Here is a 17132-nt window from a genome sequence, read left to right on the forward strand (position 1 = left end):
CAGCACTAAAAATTAAAAGCACTACACCCTCACAAACTCCCCTTGAGTACCTTGTTCCCCATTGGCCCTTTTTTCAATTATAAAGGAATTCCCAGTACTATTCTAGCATGTCCAAAGGTCAGTTGTCAATCTCCTCTCTGGTCCAGCTGGTGAATCTGGGAATCTTGAGGCAATGTTACAACTGCCTCATGTACACAGACAACCCTCTCCTCCTCCCAACAAATTCCAACACATGTGAGAGATGCAACCATACAGCCAAACTGGAGGCTAAGCTCTCTCAACTCAGTAATGGCGTAACCAGTCAGGAGGAGAAGGAAACCAAACTCACTACAATTCCAGTCTCACATAGACCTACCACGACAGCAAACCAAACGCATAAACAAACAAAAACATACTTGGAGGCTCTAAATAAAAATCTGCCTAAGCAGCAGAGACCTCCAAAGCAGACACCCAAGCAACCGCTACCCCAAAACAAAACACATGCAACACATAGCTCACAAAGCCAGTGTGCCGAACAGTCACAGCTCTTAAGGCTAAACAACACACCTGATACACTTGTAATAGGTGACTCTATCGTCAAGCACACTGAAGTCCCGCTCACCAGGCTGAACAAGGAGAAGGTCACGGTGAGCTGCCTGTCGTGCGCTAGGATCCGTCACATAACACAAGCACTCAGGTCACTCCAAGGCAAGTACAAATATGACTCAGTCATTGTCCATGCTGGTGTGAATGACCTGAGACGTACCTCCCTGAACTACATGAAAAGAGACATAGAGGAGCTATCTGAGCATGTAGCCCAGGCCGGTATGACCCTGACCTTGAGTAGCATCTTACCCTCACCAAGAATGATGCCACAATATGAAGACAAGATGATCAATTTCAACAATTGGCTTAAGCATTGGTGGCATTCAAAGGGGATCCAATGCCTGTCAGCCTGGGATGACATGCTCGACAAGCCACGATGCTTCGCTAGGGATGGCTTGCACCTGTCACCCCTGGGCTTTTGGATATTGGCAAAAGCTCTTGCCACCCCCATAGTGCCTTTCTTAGGCAAGGCTCAAAAGACAAACCCACCTCCATAGGTATCACAAGGGATAAGAAACTAAGAGTAATGCTACTCAGCACCAGAAGTCTAAACCTCAAGATGCATGCACTCGAAACTCTCCTTAGCATGGAGAACATTGATATCTGTGCAGTAACAGAAACCTGGTTCAAGGCTCCCGAGAGCACCCCAGCACTACCAGGTTATACCTCATACCATGCTTTTCGGCCCCAAAACTTGGACAGAACCACAAAAGGAGGGGGAGTATCAATATTTGTCAAAGATACCCACTCCTCCAGGTTGGTGGCACAGCACGAAGCATCAAAGATTATCCATGTGCAACTAACAGTGGGTAAAACTACCTTCCAGTTTATAGCCTGCTACAGACCACCCTCCCAAACCCAGGAACCCCACTCGGCCTTCCTGAGAACACTGGAAAATATGAAGGTCTCTCCAAACACCATTATATTGGGCGACTTCAACTACCCAAACATAGACTGGGAGCATTACTTTAGCTCCAACACCCTAGCCCAAAGGTTCCTAGAATTTATAAACTCAAATGCTATGGAACAACTTGTTACCACTCCCACAAGAGGGGAAAACATAGTGGACCTGATTATCAACAACATGGGGGCTCTATGCTCCAGACCAGAAGTGTATCCCTCACTGGTAAGATCAGACCATAAACTAATCTCACTGGATATTAACATCCCGACCCCACACCCTGCCCAGAAAACCACAGTGAAAAACTTCTCTAAAGCAAATTTCACACTCCTAAAAACCGAGGTGGAATCCTTCAAAGACCCCGGGCCTGTGGAAAATAAGGCCCAGACCACAGAATCCTTTATAAACGCATTCTATGAACACCTTCAGGAATGCATGGATCATGTAATCCCAAATAAAACCAAGACACAGTCCTCCAAAGGCAGGCGTCCTGTCTGGTGGACCCCAGCTGTAAACAAACTATACAATAGAAGGAGGAAGCTGCTACATGATAGACCAAAATCCCAAAAAGGGAAGGCATCTCTGATCAGTATTAGCAAAAAACTACGGGCACTCATCAAATCGTCTAAGGCCAGCTTTGAGAGAAAAATTGCACAGGACACTAAGGATAATCACACAGCTTTCTTTAGTTATGTTAGGAACCTGGGTGGGAATTCCCAGATATGCTCAGAATTAGTCCAAAATGACAAAAAATACACCGAACCCACAGACATTGCCAACATCCTAGCTGACAGGTTCAGCGCAAACTTCTCCCCACCAAAGGGCAAATATCTATTCCAGCAGAGCGCTGCCCCCCTGACATCTCAGATGCTCAGGTAAGAGCCGCCCTCTCCAAAGCAAAAAACACAGCATCAATGGGACCAGATGGTGTCCCGGGCTGCATCCTACATAAACTCCAAGAAGAGCTAAACCCAAACATAAAACTACTGTTCAATCTCAGCCTTACTACAGAATATGTACCCAAAGAGTGGTGTACAGCAACAGTCATCCCTCTCCACAAAGGTGGTGCCTCAATGGATCCTGGAAACTATCGCCCTATAAGCCTGACTAGCTTGGTCTGCAAAGCTATGGAAAGGATCATCATGGACCTCATAAATAAAGATATTGGGGACCTACAGACACTGCATCCTACCCAGTTCAGCTTAGTTAAGGGCAGATCCTGCCTCTTAAACCTGGTTGATTTCTTTGAAACAGTCACCAAGGTCATTGACGAGGGGAAGGTGGTCCACACAGCCTACCTGGACCTCGCAAAAGCCTTCGATACAATACCCCACTCGGGCATTATCGATAAGCTCACCAGCTTAAATATAAACCCCTATGTTACTAGATGGGTTGCAAACTGGCTCAAGGACAGAACCCACATGGTTAGAATTGCTGGAGCCATGTCAGACTCCAAACCAGTTACAAATGGCGTCCCACAAGGCTCAGTCCTGGGACCTCTCTTGTTCGGTATATATTTCTCGGAGGTACAGGCCAACACGGAAGGACTGTGGCTGACCAAGTTCGCAGATGACTGCAAACTAGGTGCCATAATCGACTCTCCAGCTGACAAAAGCATCCTCCAAAAGGGCCTCATAGAAACAGACAACTGGTGCCAGAGCCATGGCCTCAAGCTAAATGCCAAAAAGTGTATAGTCATCCCCTTTGGCAAAAACAAAGTGCCCACAAATTACCACATAGGTGATAATCCATTAAGTACGGAAGAAGTAATTAGGGACCTGGGGACCCAAGTTGATAGCAATCTCTCATTTGAAAACCACGCAGCCAAAGTGGTTAGAAAAACATTTTATATAGTCCACCTAATCATGAAAGGATTCACATCTAGATCAGAAGAGGTCATCGTGCCTCTTTACTCATCCCTCATCAGGCCCATAATTGAGTACAATGCCCCTTTTGGGATTTACCTTACCAGACACCTGCAGCAACTGCAAAGACCCCAAAAGTACCTCACCAAGAGGATCAAAGGGCTCAAACTCATGCCATATGCTGCCCGGTTAAAGAACCTCCAGCTCTACTCAGTGGCATACCGCCTGCTCAGAGACGATCTGTGCCTGACGTATAAAGCCATGTCCAACCCGGAATTAATGGACATGCTGCACCTCAGAAAATCCAAATCCCATCGAGCTATGCGCTCGAGAGACTAGAACCTCAACACTGAAATAAATAGGACATGCTGGAGGGAAAGATTCATAACCTAGAGGCTCCCTTCACTCTGGAATAAAATCCCAGTCCAGGTTAGGCAGAGTCCCTCATTGACTCTCTTCAAGAGGAATCTTGATGAGTGGATGGGAAATCATAGGTTTACCCCGGGTATCACTTCTGTGTCACTGTTAGACAGAGGCACAGTATACTAACCTCGAAAAAGGGCATAGCAAAATTCATTTAAAATGGGTGGCGAAAGCCAAACACACTCTGGCTAGGCTTATAAATGCCCTAGGTAAATGCCCTAGGCAGATAGCCTAGTATGAACCTATGAACAAATTTGTCCTGGGGGTTCTACTGACAGGGGCAACAGGTGCTGACTGAGGTTTATTTTTTGGGGTTAAATTCTTGGCTAGGCCTGCAAGGGCACCAGGGCCATTAGCCTAGTAACTTCCTATTATCCTATGATCCTATAATAATAATTTAGTTTATTTAACAATAAAAGATAAGTCATTGTTTTTTAGTTATTATTATTACGCACGTGGAACACAAATCAGAACTGATAGGATTTATACCTCTACATATTTACTTAATATACTGAATTATTTTAAAATTATTTCTTGTCCTTTATATGATTATAATGCACTAAGTATTAGTATATTGATGGATATACGGGATTTTTAGATTATTTGTAGAATCCCAGTAAATATGATGAAATTAAGAAAATTAAGAGTTATCTTAAGGATCAGACTTTAATTTTTTTTGTCTCTGAATGATAATGGCCAAGTTAATAAAGACATACTATGGGACTCCTTAGAAATGCATATTAAAGACAGAATGGGAAGATGGGCTAGTGATAAAGCAAGTGCTTGTTAAAATAAAATAATAAAGTAAGTCTTGTTAAAACCTCTGTTCAATTTAAAGTGCTTATGAAGTTTAGATATATTTTTGCAAAGTTTTTCCAGCCTTATCCTTGTGTTCTTTGTTCTTCTAGTGCTAAAAAGCTGCTTTTCAAAAGATTAATATCCTTTATTTGTATGGGTGTTAACAAAATAGTACTGTCTGATTCCTTCTGAAGATATGTTGTTTGAAGTGGTAAGCCAAGTGTCTCCATCACAGCAATAGTATTACAGAAATTCATTTCTATATTTATTAAGAAACCACTCACAATTTCAGTGCATTTACTGCTGGCAGTGTTCTGTCACGTATAGTTCATCCCATAGTAATTTAATTGAACTTCTGCTGAACCTTGAATAGATTTTTTTCAGCAGGTTCACTGGAAACTTCTCTAAAGCATATATGAGCAGGCTCATCCAAAAAGCAGTCTGAGTTCACTCAATCTACCCACCATTTATTTAGGGCAAACTTTGTACCACCTCTGCCCTTGTGCTTTAAGTAAGTGTTAAGGTCATCTAGCCTTTCCTGTGTGCATTATAGCCTGCACACTGACTAGTCTGAAGACAAGAGCTTCAGTGTCCTAGTTTATAAGCAATATCATTAGAGTCTGTAAACCCCCCTCCACAGACATCCTGCTGGTCATCTTTTACTCACTACTTCCTAACAGATACTGACATTTACTCATATTGCTCTTGCTCAAACTGTTTCTTTCTCTTATATTTTCTTCACTTCATCTAGACTTTCTACTCCCATTATTTATACCCTCCTGTCTTTCTTCAGTGGAACTGAATGCCTTCAAGGAAGTCACCCTTGCCCCCCTTCCTTTCTTATTTATCCTTGCCTAAGACAGTTATTAAACCACTTTCAACTCTGAGTTAGTATTTGTGCACAGTCACCACTGACTAAGTGCACTCAACTGTCTCTTTACTGTGTTTTTATTTTTATAGAAGTGTCCATGCCAGCAGATAGATATATATGTAACAGTGAAATCTGCCATTTGAAGACCTGCCTGTGTGCTATATTTTATGTAAATTATAACTATTACGGCAGCCTAAAACAAAGAACTCTGTCTACTACAGCAACTCCTTTTTTCTTAGACCACATCAGTCCCATTGGTACTTTCTCCTTCAGCTGTGATCCATTGATTGTTTTTAGCATTCCACTGTCTTTCTTCCTTAATTTAGTTTCATCCTTTGCTCCAGATGCTTGAGAAACCACTTTCAGTTCTGAGCTAGTATTTTTCCAGAGCTCCAGTCCTGCATTCTGGCTTACTTCTTCTGCATTGTTTTGCTGATCTGTGGAGTTGTGGTGGCCATTGGACTTTGCATTTCAAAGTCCACAGAAACCTTATTACCATTACATAGCTGTTCAAACAGTTAAGTTCAGTTTTTTACTGTTATATATCACCATTAGTCAGGTCAAGGTGATATTGGACTAACTCTACTACTAAAACTGAGTTTTAGAGCAAATAAATCAAGCACAGAGGCCTTTTGAATCCGTCAATATATCAGAAGGTCGAAAGCTAAAAACAGCGAACGTTCTTCTGTCAAACTTAAAAAACACAAATCCTTAAAATGTTGAAGGAACAAATCAGCAAATTTTTTTCCCAGGGAAAAAATTTGCTGATCCAAAAAAAAATAAATGTACCGGCAAAATAAATTGGGGGGCTTCACCGCCCACACCTCCCCATGCGGGAGGCTGTGGTCCCCCCAACTTATATATACCAACTTTGAGATTGCACCACAGTGGAGAAAACAAGTCCAGAGAACGGTCCATCAATTTTTTTCCCTGGGGAAAAAAGTCAATGTTCCATGCCATCGACATTTTCGTGTTTCGTGTTTTAAGTTCGATATAAGAGCGTTCGCTAATTTAAGCTTTTGCTCTTCTGATAGGAATCCTTTTGAACATCATTGTTCCTTTTACCTATCTCTTTCAGCAGATTTGTAGCTCTTTAAGTTCAGTCACTGACTGTTTTTCTCTGTCTCTTTGCCAGTGCTTGGGCTCACTCTGCTCCCCTGCCCTAACCCCATTCCCACCCAACACCTCTTACTCTACATTTATACTTTCATAGCACAGCTGACATATTCCTCAAACCATTACAATTAATTCCCTCCTGAAGAAAATCAATCAGTAGAATTACTCCCAATACTTACACCCACTGTAGTTAACCACTGAAGAATCTCTCTCAAACTGTCCTACTCCTTGCCCCCATAACTATCACATTGCATCTCTATAACCAACCCAGTATCCCCCTAGCATATTCTAGTCCTAATTTACAACAAAAATAAAACCTAAGTTAAATAAACTGCTCCTCACTCATATCATGTTACTATTCCTCCTCACTCTACTATAGCCTTCTTCAGCAATTATTAAATCCACCTCCTTCAAATAATTAGGAATTCAACCAATCCTTACAAAGAATATGAATATATACCCAGCCTGTCTTTCTCCATAATACCCTACCTCTACAAACAAATAACATCTGATTTATTTATCTATAAATCTCTCAAAACTAAGTATCCAAATTTATGATCAAATACCAAACCAAGACCAGAATATATAGTAAATGGCCACACACTTCCTGCTGTAAAACATCAATTCAAAAAATTAGTGGAGATAGTCACCCCAACCCAGGTACCACTGTTAATAAAACCATCACTTCCAACCCCAGAATAAACCAATCATCTAATCTGGTTCAACAAAAAAACAGAACTCAAACTCACCTTACTATATATGAACCTAAGAAGTATGTGCAATAAAATCTATTACATACATGCCTACCTTGCCACATACCCTCCTGATATAGCCATAGCTACCAATACCTTGTTAAAAAAAGAAATAAAAGATACAGTATACTCAGGCATGACCAAGAAAACAAGCACATACATGGTGCAGCAATCATCTATAAAAATTCCCTAACCATCACTTTACTCCCACAGGAAATACCCCAATTTAACAATGCTGAACTTCTTATAACACTCCTAAAAATCAGCAATAAGAAAATTATATGTTTGACAGCAATTTATATACCACCAGGAAATAACATTGATACTGATGAAAGCCTCCTGTATTGGACATACAAACAAATTAATAATGAAATTATAATAACTGGAAACTTAAATATAGACTGGCAACTCATAAATTCCACTACCCCCACTAAATCCATAAACTTCTACAACTTCAAACAATTAATAACCACACCCACTAGAATCAATAAAACTTCAGGGAGACACAGAACATTAGATTGGATTCTTACAAACAAACCAGACAAATTGACAATAGGAGGCTGTACCTCAGATAGCATAAGTGACCATATACTAACATATGCTATTATAACTCACCATAACATAAATAAACGTATAAATAATCAAATAGGAAATGCAACCAATTTCAGCAAAGATATTTTCAATGAAACACTAAAGCAATATAACTGAAATGTACTTAGAGCAATGCCACTAGACACTGCTGTAGAACACGTTAATAATGTATTCTTATAGACCATAAATAATCTAGCATCAGAACGTAATAAAAGAATCAAGTCCAACCCTGCATCATGGCTAACAAGAGAAATAAAAAAAAAAAAAAACTCATGATAAAAAGGGATAAACTCTGGAAAAATTGGTATAAAAATAGAACTTGCACCAATTTAGACATCTTAGAAACTTTACAAAGCTCCATGTCAAACAGGGCAAGCAGACATACTATACCAACCTACAAGACAGACAGCAAAACAACCCAAACTTTTTTGGTCATCACAAACTAAACTACTCCACCCTGGCAAGACCACCACTCCTTCTCCAAACCAGACAATAAGACAGATTCTATCCTTAGGCAGTTTTAATTCCTAATTTATGCAATCAGTATTATCTCTCTTAGACACTAATACATCTGACCCCCACTTTCTTTACCAATGTCCAACCAAAACCACCCACAGCTCTTTAGTTTTCATCCAGTACCCACCTAACCCATAATGAAGTTGCTCCTTAAACTAAAAACTACTTCTGTACCTGTAGACCAGTACCATCAGACTACCTAAAAATGGCCACAGAAGTCATAGCCTGCCCTGTGTCCATACTAATTAATAGGTCCATAGCAGAAAGATACATCCCATCAGTGGAAAAAATCCTATAATGTACCACTGCACAAAAGTGGCACATCTATAGAGTTTAATAACTACAGATCAATAGCAATTCTGTCTCCCTCTTGAAAATTTTAGAGAAATGCATCCATATGCAGCTGATGCAATAGCTAACCTCAAATAACATGTTCTCAGAAACACAACATAGCCTTAGGCCCCAGCCCAGCACCTGTACCACTCTACTACATTTTACCAATATAATAAACCAACATAGAAAGATTGGTCTGCTTGTGTCCATCATGTTTTTAAACTTGTCAAAGGCATTTGATGCTGTCTCGCACCAGCAACTGCTCATTCAACTCTGCTCAATAGGACTTTCACAATACTTCTTGTTGTGGTTTCATAGCTACTTATCTAGAAGTCAACAAGGCATTAGACAGGAACAAACCTACTCATCCTTTCCACCAGTTACTACAAGTGTCCCTCGGGTCCATATTGAGTCTTCGCCTATTTATTATACTTATTAATAATCCTCACACCTTCACTCACCATGCAGGTTTAGTTCAGTATGCAAATGACTCAACATTAATATGTGCAGCCTCAACAATAAATAATCTCCACGACATTACCCAAAAATATCTCTCCTCTTTAGTCAAAAGCAATCTTTTACCATAAAGTCAGCAAATAATGCTGAGACTGAAACTGTAACACACAGTAAACCTCTAGCCATTATAATAGATGGCAGTCTCAAATCATCATCATCACCCCCCCCCATTTCCCATTTTTTTCTATATGTGGTTGTGGTATCATGTTAACTGTCGCCAACCCTCTTGATTTGGTACCACACTCCTGCCTCCTTCAACACTCATGCCTGACTGTTACAGATCTTCTTTCATGCAATCTATCCACCTCTTTGCTCGACATCCTCGCTTCTTCTTACCTTCTTCCTGTCTGTCCCAAATCTTCCTCACCAGATTGTCTTCTGCTTTTCTGCATGTGTCCAAACCATTATAATCTGTTCTTGTTGATCTTTTCTGCAATTGGAGCTTCTTTTGATTCTGCTCTTATGTCCTAATTTCTTCATCTGACCCACCCTTCTCAGGCACTTCATTTCCATCACCTATAGCTTCTTCAACTGTTCTGCCTTTACTGTCCCTATTTCTGTACCATACAGTAGTACTGGTTGCACCACATTCTTGTACACCTTACTTTTCAGCTTCTTTGGCATTCTTCTGTCATAGACTACACCTGACACTCTATGCCAGTTGGCTGCAGCCCCTCTGATTCTAGCTTTGACATTTTCATTCAGACTACCCTTCTTTTCAGCTATTCCTCCCAGATACTTGAAGCTGTTTACCTGTTCAACTATCTTCCTTTCTATCTCTATTTTCAGCTTCTTCTGATTTCAACAATTTGCTGCCATTACCACCATCTTATCTGTGCTTAGTTTCACCCTATGTGCCTTCACTTTTGCATTCCACTCTCCTATCCTTTGCTGAAATTCTAGCTCAGAATCTGAATGTAATGCCACATCATCTACATACAGCAACTTTGTTGATCTGCCCCCTCCAACCTATTTGCTAATGTAGTCCATCACCTGTATGAACAGCAGTGGGCTCAGAGCTGAACCCTGGTGTGCACCCACTCCCACTGGGAACCCATTTGTGAGGTAGAACACTGTTTGTAGTTGAGTCATTGGGTCCTTGTACACAGCCTGCACTAATTCTACCAATGTTTGTGGGACTTCAAACTACCACTGTACTACCCAGATTAGTTTTCTTGAGACCTTGTCATATGCTTTCTCCAAGTCTAGGAATGCCCAGTTAGACTCTTTCCTCATCTCTACCTTCTTCACAAGTATCTGTTTCACTTCAAGCATTGGGTCAGTTGTGCTGTATCCTGATCTGAACCAAACTGTTCATCTCCCATCTTACAGTCTACTACTCTTTGTATCCATTTATCAATCACCTCTCCAGAACTTTCATGCAATGTGATAGGAGTTTGATGCCTCTCTACTGCTTACAGTTGTGGATGTCCACTTTGTTCTTGTACACGCTGGCATGAGGATGCTTATTCTCCAGTCATATGAGATACCCCTTTCTCTCCACAGTACTATTAGTACCCTCAGGAGCCATTTCTCCTCTGTCTCACCCTCAGCTGAGCCTGCTCTTTTCCCTGACTTCATTTTCCTTAGTGCTGTTCTTACTTCTTCTTGGGTGGGCTCTTCTTCTTCTCTCATCGTAGGCTGTTTCTAGGGCAGTACAGCTTCTATGGGGTTTTCTGCATTCAGAAGTTGCTAGAAATACTCCTTCCATCTGCCTTTGATGTCCTGTGGACTGGTGAGCAGGTTGTTGCTGGCATCCCTTATGAAGGGTACCTACCTATCTTGTTCATCTTTCTGTCTTTGCCTTGTAACCTGATATAGTTTCTTTGTGCCACTTATTGAGTCACTTTCCAGAAGTTGGTAGAGTGCCTGTGATGCCCTGTTCTTTGCTATTGCAACTTCTTTCTTAGTTTCTTTGTTAGCCAACCAAAAGTCCTTCCTAGCCTGATCAGTTTTTTCTATCTCCCATTTCTTCCTGCATTCCTTCTTTGTTTTGATGACTTCCTGGACTTCTGCATTCACCACCAGCTTTCTTTATGTACGTTATTTCCATACCTGGCCTGGCCACGTATCTTTTCTGTAGTCCTAACACATGCTGATTTTAAGTGCTGCCATTCTTGTTCAACTCCACCTATTTCCTCCTCTTCTTGGGGTGCTAGACCCCTGAGTAATTCCTTGAAATGTTGTACTTTCTCTCCAGTCAACTTCCAGGTCTTCATCCTGGTCTCCGTTTACCTTAGAGCCTTCTCTGACCCCTGCTTGCAGCTGATTGTGCCAAATAGTGGTTTATGCTGTGGGCTGACTGTTTCACTGGGGATGACTTTGCAATCACAGATTCTACCCCAGTGCTTTTTTCTTACTAGGAGGAAGTCTATCGGAGTTGCATTTGGCTAGTCTTGTATGTGATCTTGTGACTGTCTCTCTTTCTGAGCCATGTGTTGGCTACTATCAAGCCATTTGCCAGACAGAAGTTTAGAATGGCTTCTCCTTCTTTATTCCTGTTGCCCCACCCATGTGGATTCCAGGCAGTCCTCATATCCTGTTCAGTCTATCCCGATATGTGCATTAAAGTCACCCATTATCAACACCAATTCATATTGTCTTGCTTTATCTAGTAGGTCCTGCAACTGGTGTCTGAATGCACTCTTTTCCTCACTATCACAACCCTGCTGTGGGGCATAGTCTGAGATTATAAATACCACCCTATCATTATACTGGAGTCTGATTGCCATGAGTCTGTCACTAATTCTGATGATATCCCTCACTGCCTTCAGAAGCCTCTCTGTCACCACAATTACTACACCATTTCAAGCCTGTCACCCTCCTGAGTAGTAGAGTCTGGATCCCAAGCCTGCTGCACTGCCCTTCCATCTCATCTCTTGGATACATAGGATGTCCAGCCTTCTCCGTATCATCATGTTATCCACTTCCAAGCTACATCCTGTCAGTGAACCTACATTAAGCGTAGCAATTCTCAGTTCATGTTTGGCAGGTTGGTTGGTTTTGCGTCCAGTTTTTGCTCAACAGAGCTATCCCAGGTAACCCAGGCTGGGCAACTAGACACCAGACGGTCAGTAGCTTTTGGGCTGCTGGTCTTTATGGTGGGAATACACTGGCCAATAGGGGCATATATATTTATACCCCTCCCACCATTAGTCTCTGGTGTAGGTCAGAGTAGGCCAGGTACTCAACCCATTTATCATCGGTAACAGTTTTTCTACATAACTTCTACCTGTATCATCCACTAAGTTGCAGGTGGGCTTTCCTTTTAGTAACTTCTACCTCTGTAAAAATCTTAGAATACATAAATGTAACTACTGTATGTCTATAAATGTAAATATAAATGTAATTGCTCTGTTTTGGCGGGAGCTTATAATAATGCAATGTAAGCAAATGGAGTTTTTCTCTCTAGATGCCCACTGAAAATGGGTGTTATCCAGTCAGACTTTCCTGGAAAATAAAGACAAATAAACAAATAAATAAAATGAAAGACTCAGATAAACAGTTTTTAGAAATACAAGATGAAATACACAAAATGAGGTTTGAACAGCAAAGAAATTAGATAATAATGAAGTCATTACAAAAATAATGGCAAACTATGAAACGGTTTGAATGCATAAAGTAGAGATACCTTTAGAAAAAAAATGCACAGTTATGAGATGACTTCAAACATCTACATAGACTAGCTAATAGAATTAAGATAGTAAGCAAAAAGGCACAGATCAATAATATCTGAAATCCTCACATGGATAAGCTTACTTCAGCCATGGAGGAAACACTTAATGTTTAAAAAAAATTACACGGATCTTAATAAAGATAAAATAATAATCCTGATGATTACAAAATTGAAAAGTATTTTAAGAAAAATGCTACTAATAAACTTAATGACCAACAAACATCTCTGATGAATAAGCCTGATACCTTAACAAAAGTTAAAGAAGCTTTAAAAGGGAAAAATATTAAAACTCCAGGGTTAAATATTTTAAAATTACTTAGTAATGTTTTCAGGGTAATTCAGAGTGACAAAATAATTTCTCCCTCCTAAAAATTTCATGTAATCTTACCTATACTTAAACAATGAAAGCATAATAAGTTATTTTCCTTATATAGACCTATTTCATTATTAAATGTAGAGTATAAAATATTTACTTCCATCTTCACTAGAAAATTAAGAGCTATAGTAGATAAACTAATTAATAATGATAAAAACAGGATTTATAGTTAATACATTCATGTATGACAATATAAAGAGTGTAGTAACTATCTTAGATTTAACAAAAGGAATGAACAAGAAATTGACCGTAATTAGCTTAAATACCGAGAGAGCTTTTGATTTTGTAGATTGGAACTAATTGTTTAAAACTTTAGAAGTGTTTGCATTTCCGGAACAATTTATTTGAATATACTTGTATAGAGACTGCAAAGCATATGTTAAAATTGTATTTTACATTTCTCAAAGATTTATTTTAAACAAAGGTACAAAACAAGGGCGTCCCTTGTCCCCGCTACTATTTACATTAGTTATCAAATCCTTAGCTAATAGTAAAAGAAGCAAGAAAAAAATGATGGATTCTCAGTTAATAAAAATTTACAGTCTAAAGTATAACTTTTTGCAGATGATATATAACTAACTGTAGGAGATTTAACTTATTCAATTGAAGAAATAGATGAGGAAATTTAAAACTTTCAAGAAGTATCACTTTTAAAATTTTATAATAATAAAACTGAAACTTTAGTGTTAAATCAATTGGTAGATAGTAAGATTAAAGATAAATATAAATATAATTGGGAAGGAAAATAGCTAAAATATTTAGGAATAAAAATCTAGCAACATGTGAGTAAGATTATTAATACTAATTTTGAAAAAATAATTGAAGAAGTGTCAAATCCTATAAAAATGGAATGTTTTTTTTTTTTTTACTTTAGAGAATAGGTTAATACTTATTAAAATGTCTATATTGCACAGGATTATATACATATTGCATTCAATAAGTATAATACCTTACAGAAAACTTTTAAAGAAAATGGAAAAAATGGTAATTTCATTCATATGTTATCCTACAAAGCTGGGAATTGCTTATATGAATCATATAAGATTATGGGAATATGGTTCATAGGTTCATACTAGGCTATCTGCCCTAGGGCATTTATAAGCCTAGCCAGAATGTGTTTGGCTTTCGCCACCCATTTTAAATTTATTTTGCTATGCCCTTTTTCGAGGTTAGTATACTGTGCCTCTGTCTAACAGTGACACAGAAGTGATACCTGGGGTAAACCTACGATCTCCCATCCACTCATCAAGATTCCTCTTGAAGAGAGTCAATGAGGGACTTTGCCTAACCTGGACTGGGATTTTATTCCAGAGTGAAGGGAGCCTCTGGGTTATGAATCTGTCCCTCCAGCATGTCCTATTTATTTCAGTGCTGAGGTTCAAGTCTCATGAGTGCGTAGCTCGATGGGATTTGGATTTTCTGAGGTGCAGCATGTCCATTAATTCCGGGTTGGACATGGCTTTATACGTCAGGCACAGATCGCCTCTGAACAGGCGGTATGCCACTGAGTAGAGCTGGAGTTTCTTTAACCGGGCAGCATATGGCATCTGTTTGAGCCCTTTGATCCTCTTGGTGAGGTACTTTTGGGGTCTTTCCAGTTGCTGCAGGTGTCTGGTAAGGTACATCCCAAAAGGGGCATTGTACTCAATTATGGGCCTGATGAGGGATGAGTAAAAAGGCACAATGACCTCCCCTGATCTAGATGTGAATCCCTTCATGATTAGGTGGGCTATATAAAATGTTTTTCTAACCACTTTGGCCATGTGGTTGTCAAATGAGAGATTGCTATCAACTTGGGTCCCCAGGTCCCTAATTACTTCTTCTGTACTTAATGGATTACCACCTATGTGGTAATTTGTGGGTACTTTGTTTTTGCCAAAGGGGATGACTATACACTTATTGGCATTTAGCTTGAGGCCATGGCTCTGGCACCAGTTGTCTGTTTCTATGAAGCCCTTTTGGAGGATGCTTATGTCGGCTGGAGAGTCGATTATGGCACCCAGTTTGCAGTCATCTGCGAACTTGGTCAGCCACAGTCCTTCCATGCTGGCCTGTACCTCCGAGAAATATATACCGAACAAGAGAGGTCCCAGGACTGAGCCTTGTGGGATACCACTTGTAACTGGTTTGGAGTCTGACATGGCTCCAGCAATTCTAACCATGTGGGTTCTGTCCTTGAGCCAGTTTGCAATCCATCTAGTGACATAGGGGTTTATATTTAAGCTGGTGAGCTTATCTATAATGCCCGAGTGGGGTATTGTATCGAAGGCTTTTGCGAGGTCCAGGTAGGCTGTGTGGACCACCTTCCCCTCGTCAATGGCCTTGGTGACTGTTTCAAAGAAATCAACCAGGTTTAAGAGGCAGGATCTGCTCTTAACAAAGCCGAACTGGGTAGGATCCAGTGTCTGTAGGTCCCCAATATCTTTATTCATGAGGTCCATGATGATCCTTTCCATAGCTTTGCAGACCAAGCTAGTCAGGCTTATGGGGCGATAGTTTCCAGGATCCGTTGAGGCACCACCTTTATGGAGAGGGACCACTGTTGCTGTACACCACTCTTTGGGCACATATCCTGTAATAAGGCTGAGATTGAACAGTAGTTTTATGTTTAGGTTTAGCTCTTCTTGGAGTTCATGTAGGACACAGCCCGGGACACCGTCTGGTCCCATTGATGCTGTGTTTTTTGCTTTGGAGAGGGCGGCTCTTACCTGAGCATCTGAGATGTCAGGGGGGCAGCACTCTGCTGGGATAGATATTTGCCCTTTTGGTGGGGAGGGCGGGAGAAGTTTGCGCTGAACCTGTCAGCTAGGATGTTGGCAATGTCTGTGGGTTCAGTGTATTTTTTGTCATTTTGGACTAATTCTGAGCATATCTGGGAATTACCACCCAGGTTCCTAACATAACTAAAGAAAGCCTTGTGATTATCCTTAGTGTCCTGTGCAATTTTTCTCTCGAAGCTGGCCTTAGACAATTTTATGAGTGACCGTAGTTTTTTGCTAATACTGATCAGTGATGCCTTCCCTTTTTGGGAATTTGCTCTATCATTTAGTAGCTTCCTCCTTCTATTGTATGGTTTGTTTATGGCTGGGGTCCACCAGACAGGACGTCTGCCTTTGGAGGATTGGGTCTTGGTTTTATTTGGGATCGCATGATCCATGCATTCCTGAAGATGTTCATAGAATGCGTTTATAAAGGATTCTGCGGTCTGGGCCGTATTTTCCACAGGCCCGGGGGCATTGAAGGATTCCACCTCGGTTTTGAGGAGTGTGAAATTTGCTTTAGAGAAGTGTTTCACTGTGGTTTTCTGGGCAGCGGGTGGGGTCGGGATGTGAATATCCAGTGAGAATAGTTTATGTCTGATCTTACCAGTGAGTGATACACTTCTGGTCTGGAGCATAGAGTCCCCATGTTGGTGATGATCAGGTCCAGTATATTTTCCCCACTTGTGGGAGTGGTAACAAGTTGTTCCATAGCATTTGAGTTTATAAATTCTAGGAACCTTTGGGCTAGGGTGTTGGAGCTAGAGTAATGCTCCCAGTCTATGTTTGGGTAGTTGAAGTCGCCCAATATAATGGTGTTTGGAGAGACCTTCATATTTTCCAGTGTTCTCAGAAAGGCCGAGTGTGGTTCCTGGGTTTGGGAGGGTGGTCTGTAGCAGGCTATAAACTGGAAGGCAGTTTTACCCACTGTTAGTTGCACATGGATAGTCTCTGATGCTTCGTGCTTTGACACCAACCTGGAGGTGTGGGTATCTTTGATGAATATCGATACTCCCCCTCCTTTTGTGGTTCGGTCCAAGTTTTGGGGCCGAAA

This window comes from Protopterus annectens, chromosome 5.part0, assembly GCF_019279795.1.
Source record: "Protopterus annectens isolate FY-2018-M chromosome 5.part0, PAN1.0, whole genome shotgun sequence".
Lineage (NCBI taxonomy): Eukaryota > Metazoa > Chordata > Ceratodontiformes > Protopteridae > Protopterus > Protopterus annectens.